The sequence below is a fragment of the Herpailurus yagouaroundi genome, unplaced genomic scaffold (genome assembly GCF_014898765.1).
Source record: "Herpailurus yagouaroundi ecotype Mexico unplaced genomic scaffold, PumYag 165, whole genome shotgun sequence".
Lineage (NCBI taxonomy): Eukaryota > Metazoa > Chordata > Mammalia > Carnivora > Felidae > Herpailurus > Herpailurus yagouaroundi.
The window spans coordinates 27,724,160-27,730,159 of record NW_024412406.1 but is presented as its reverse complement, the minus strand read 5'-3'; positions in this window follow the sequence as shown (position 1 = coordinate 27,730,159).

Sequence of the window (6,000 nt, the reverse complement as noted above, 5' to 3'; positions counted from 1 at the left end):
CTTTTATTTCAGCATTTGAAAAATGGTTGCAACTTCCTTTTCACTTCTGTGGTTTCTGATGAGAAATCTGCTGTCACTCAAATTGTTTTTCCCTTATAGGTAATGTGTCATTTCTCTATTCTGGTTTCCAAATTTTGTCTTCAGTTTTCTGAAGTTTGATAATGATGTGTCTTTGTGTGAATTTCTTTGAGTTTACCGTCTTTGGGGGCTCAGTTGCCTTCTTGAATCTGCAGTTTGTCTTTTGCACAATTGGGGAAATTTTCAGCCGCTATTTCTGGGAATTTTTTTTTTCCAGCTCTACCTTCTTTCTTTTTTCCTTCTGCAATTCTGATGATGCAAATGTTAGCTCTTTTGTTAAGGATTCTTTTGTTAAGAATTTTCCGAGGTTCTATTTTTAAAAAACCTATTCTCTCGTTGTTGTTCAGATGGAGTAATTTCTATTGTTCAATCTTCAAGTTCACTGATTCTACTTCTGTCTTTATTGTGCTGATGAGAACATCCATTGGGCTCTTAAATTCCAGTTATTATATATTTTCAGTTCTAGGATTTCCATTTAATTCTTCTTTATGTCTTCTATTTCACTGCCAAGGTTTTTTATTTTTTGTTTCAAGCTGTTTGTCATTACTTATTGAAGCATTTTTATAACGGCTGCTTTAAAATTATTGTCAGATAATCCCAACTTTTTTGTCATGTTGGTGTTGGCATTTTTGATGTCTTTTTCAGTCAAGGTCAGATTTTCCTGGTTCTTGGTATGAAGAATGATTTTTGGGTATGAAGAAGATATTTTGGGTATTATGTTATGAGACTGTGGATCCTGTTTAAAACTTGTTTTAGCAGATCTTCTTTGACACAGTGCTGCCAGGAGAAAGGCAGTACCCCTCTTTACTGTCAGGTGTGGATGGAAGTTCAGGTTCCCCACATTGCCTCATTTGGCATCCTGGGGAAGGGGGACCTTGTTACTTCTGGGTAGATGTGGATTTAAGTCGTGTAGGAAGTTTAAAGTGATGTCAGGTGTCTTTATGTAAGTGTAAATACATTTTAAATACCATCAAATCTGTGATCCAGAATGTCAAATTATAGCATGTGGATTTCAGGGTTCCTGTGTGGTCTCACTGACCAGTGGGGAGAGGTGGCCTCACTACTGCCAAATAGTGGTGAAAGCTTTGGCTTTCTTTTGGGTTCCTTCTGCTACCTCCTCTGACACTACAAGGAGGGGAGCAGTGTGGATTCATTACTGCCGGTGGGGATGGAAGTGCTGAGTGGCTACTTGGTCTTCACTGATGTCGTCTCAGCATGGGAAAGGGAGAGATGCCACCATGAAGCTGGAGAAGAAGAGAAGTCAAAACTCTTCAAGGCAGATGGAGGTTTCTTTTTCTCCATGGTGTGCGGCTGTGGTTGCGGATATTGTTTCTTCCTTGCTGGGGTTGCCCTTTTCCTAGACCTTTGGCTAGAGAGAGCTGGCTTCTGTTGGGCCATTTTTAAATCTGATTCCATTGGTGTTTCTGAGTTGCTGGCTTCTCTAGTACCCAGTCTGGATGCATGAGGCAAAAAGACAACCCAGGGAATGGACTGCCATATCATTCCTTGTGTCCTAAGATTCCTAGTCCTTCTGCCTCCTTCTCTGTATTTATTTTATATATAATGTCCAAGGTTTTTAGTTTTACTTAGCAAGAGGAATTAGAAGTGGTCTTTTATTACAATCCTGTAGATCCTTGAGATTCTGTTCATGTAAAAAAAAAAATCCATTTTCTCTTTATTGTTCAAGTTGGGTAACTTCTATTGTTCCACCTTCAAGTTCACTGACTCTTCATGTCTTCTCCATGGTCTGTTGAGACCATATACTCAGCTCTTAAATTTCAGGTATTATATATTTTCAGATCTAAGATTTCCATTTGGTTCCTCTTTATATCTTCTATTTCTTTGCCAAGGCTTTCTTGGTCTGGATAATAAATTTTTATCAACTAATCTGACCATTTTGTTTTGCCACTCTGCTTTATAATGTAGGAGTATTGATTTGCAGGACCTATAAGGAAGTTATATAATGGCCAGACAAGCAAGTAATGGGGTTTATCAAAGAGACACCCTCTTCACTGTAAAAAAAGTTAAGCTTTGAAATCCCATCATAAGCAAGGTTAACAGAAAGAAAACCGAAAGTATTTTCAACATGTAGATAGGTGTAATTTTTTTCTCTGAAAAAGAAATGATTTCACCAACAACTTACACATTTTTGTTCATAGAAGTACAGTCCACAAGAACCTGAGACTGGTAACAACCCAAATGCCCTTTAACCAGTGAATGAATAAGGAAAATAAAACAAATTTTTAAAATCCATAAAATGAATTACAGTTTGGCAATAACCAGGAATGAGGTACTGATACATGCTATAAAATGGATGAAACTTAAGAACTATGCTAAACTACGCTAAATGAAAGAAGCCACACATCACTAAAGACCACATATTATATGATTCCATTTATATGAAATTTCCAGAATATGCAATTAGAGACAGAAAGAGATTCCTGGTTGTCTCTGGCTGGTGTGCGGGTGGTTGGATGCGTACAAAGTTTCTGGGGTGTTCTAAAATTAGAATGTTCTAAATATTCTCAAACTATATTATGGTGATGGTTGCACAACTCTGTGAATATCTCATTGAATCATCCACTTTAAATGGATTGATTTCATGGTATATAAATTGTAACTCAAGAAAGCTGTTTAAAAGTAGAGAGAACCACGGTGGGGTGTTCAATGGACGTGTGTGGGAAGCTTTGTGCCCTCTGTTGTCATTGTAGGGAGTTATTTGTGCCTAAGGAAAGGGTCAATGACTTGGCTGTGAGAACAGCATGGGGTGGTTTTGCATATACACTGACCATGATTCCATTTTTATGAAAGGTCCGGAACAGGCAAATCCTATAAAAACATGGTGGAAAATAACAGGGGGAATCTAGTGAAAATTAGAAGTTTTAACCATAGTTACTAGGCTAATAGCAAATATCATGACAACAATAATCCACGTATACTGAAATCTCTGTTTTTAGTTCTTCTCTCTCTGTTATGATCGTTTTGGTCGGATCTCCAGCAGTAACGTTCTCTTGTTCTTTTATTTGGGCTGAATCCCTCCATCTTGGCATTTGGTCCAAGTCTCTGCCTTCTTCCGTGTGTTTGAAAAGTCCTTTATGTTTCCTGCTCCTGAGAGTAATGGCTTCGTGAAGAAGAGGTCACGTGGTGCCCAGGGCCTGGAGCTTCACGGAGTGTCTGCTTCGGCTCTGCTGTTGGCTGCTCCTTGCTTCGGGCCAGTCGTCGGCAGAGGCTCTCCTTGCCTGCAGTGGGCAGTTTTTCCGACCTCGGCCAGAGCGTGGCGGATTTCGCCGACTTGTGCTCTGCTCTGCTTGTTAAGTGCGACCCGATACCACTTCCGCTAGGCTGGAGGCTGTGCGGAGCCCTCGGGTCAGGAGACGTGCTGTGGTCGGGGGGTTTCTGCTGGTCTCCTGGGGAAAGCACCCGTCACCCCGGGACCGGGGTTAGCTTGACCGAGAAGGGCAGCACCACCAGAGTGTAGGGGTGCGGGGCTTGGCGTGAGCAGGCTAGGCAGCCAGTGCTGGGGCAGAGCTGCTTTCTGCAGGTGGCTCTGTGTGGACGCTGAGGGAGGGGCCGGGGAGAGAAAGGGCTCCTGCTGGCTCTCCTTTGTCCCCAGAGAGGCGTCTGTGGTGAACACTGCCTCTCAGGGCCTCCTCCAAGAAGAGAGAATTATCCCCGTCTGGGTGCCCCAGGCCTTCTTCAGCTCACAGTTTCCAAGGCAGTCTGCCCCCACTCCTCCCTCCCCACCTCTGCCCCCTCCGCCCCCTCCCCTGGGGCTGTGTGCCAGGCTCCTCCCCAGGAGCAGGGCAGTGCCCTCAGTGCTCTTTCTCAGCTGAGCCCGCTGACCTTTAAAACTCGTCTTCTAGCCCCGCTGGTCGAGAGAACTCTGGAATATCAGCACCACTCGTTTTCACAGCCAATGGCTTTGGGGAACTGTTCTCCGTGTCTGATCCCCTGTACCTGTGTACTCTTCTCTCTCTCTCTCTCTCTCTCTCTCTCTCTCTCTCTCTCTCTGCAACCAGGGCTTTCTCCCCTCCACAGCACCTGTGATCAGTTTCTCCCTCAAACCATGTTTCTGTACTAATTGCCTTCTTCTGAGTGGCTCTTTCCTCCTTTTAGTCGTGGTTTGTTTTGTTAGTCTTCAGGTTCACTCCTGGGATATTTAGAATGATTTGATACTTGTCTAGTTGTGTTTGAGGGACGACAGGAGCCTAGGGTTCTGCTCTGCTGTCATCTAAGCCCCGCCTTCCTATACCACATCCGTGTATACTGAAATCTTCGCTAGTTAATCTCTTTCTTCCAAGAAGCATTCCATACGACATCTTGTTTAGTAAAGTCTATCTGGGCCGACTTTGTTTTCCCGTTAGGCGCTAAGCATCATGAGGACAGAAGCTGGGCCTGTCTTATCTATCGTCCCGTTGCAGGATCCAACACCAGAGATCAGGCTGTTTTGCTTAGTTTTGCGGGACTCTAGGTTGCAGACAGGCAGGCTGAGGTGTGGGAAAAGCTCTGTAGGTGGGCCCAGCAATGCCCAGATTCAGCAAGGCTGGGTACAGGCAGTAAGCTATGATGGGTTATATGTCAGGGAAAATCAAGGGTACAGACGAAGAAATGGTCCTGTCCTATCAGATCATAGCAGGTTAGTGCTGCGCAGTGTGAGTGAGCCTCTATCATGCTGCTTGATAAATCTTCCCATATACACAGTTGCTTTCTGAATATGCTAGCCTTTAATGCCTGCTTCCAAAAGGGGGAAAAGGGAAAAAGGGGGGGGTATCACAGGTGCTATCCCTTTAAATCCCGTTAGCTACTTCAGGCAGTGGGAGTTGCAACCATTGCCACCCACCTCTGTATGTGCCCCCATGACCAGGAGCAGTAATTAGGAGTTAGAACACAGAATGCCAGTATTTGGAGGACAAGGTCCTTATTACTCACTCGGGCTCCCACAAGCTGCTTCAGGAATGCAGGCTCTTTTGCCCATAGTTGCCTGCCCCAGGGCTGGTGGAGGAGAGATAAGTGGCGACTACCATGCCAGTGGCTGCAATAGACCGAACTTGACCACAATTTTAGTAGCCAAGCCTTCTGGAAGCTGCGAGCATTCACATAGCCTCCAGAGTTCCAAAGAGTTGCTTCAGAGTTTCTGCCAATGCAAGTGCTTTCCAGGTATTCCGAGTCCTAGCACCTTCTACCACACCATTTCCTCACCACCTACCCCTGTATTTAACTTCAGTTTTCAACACAATATCCAGATCATCAAAGTAACTATTTTAGAGTGATCTTGGAAACTACTCCTCTTCTCAAAACCCTCCTTTGGTTTCTCATCTCGCTTCAAAGTCTTTACTAAAGGGCACAGGGCCTTACGTAGCTTGGTGTCCTGCCACTCACTGTAGGCACCCTGACCTTTCTATCACTTCCCAAGTACCTCACATACTTCCCACACACTCTTGACCCAGGACCTTTGCACTTACATCCTCCGCTAGAAACGCTCATCTCTCGGATGCCTAATGCCCCTTCCCCTCACTGCTTCCAGGTATCTGCCCACACAGCACCTTCTCACGGAGGCCTTCTCTGACCTCCAGCACTGCTACTGGGTTTCATGTTTCTTCGTAGCACCTAGCATCGTGTAACATGCTGTCCACTTGTTTGTTTACGATTCGTTTCCGCTGGATAACATAAACCCCACGAAAGCAGAGATGTTTTCTGTTGCATTCGTTGCTGTGTGTGCCTGGTGCACAACGTGTGCATTAAATGTCTGTAGAATTGATGAATGAACAAATACACGAGGGAAGTTGTGTGACAAACCCCAAGTCTGCAGGGCAGTGCTGCTGTGGGCTGAATTATGCCCCTCCAAAATTTGTATCTTGAAGCCCTAACCCTGCAACGTCCTGCAATTTGGAGATGGGGCCCTTGGGAAGTAATCAGGTCATG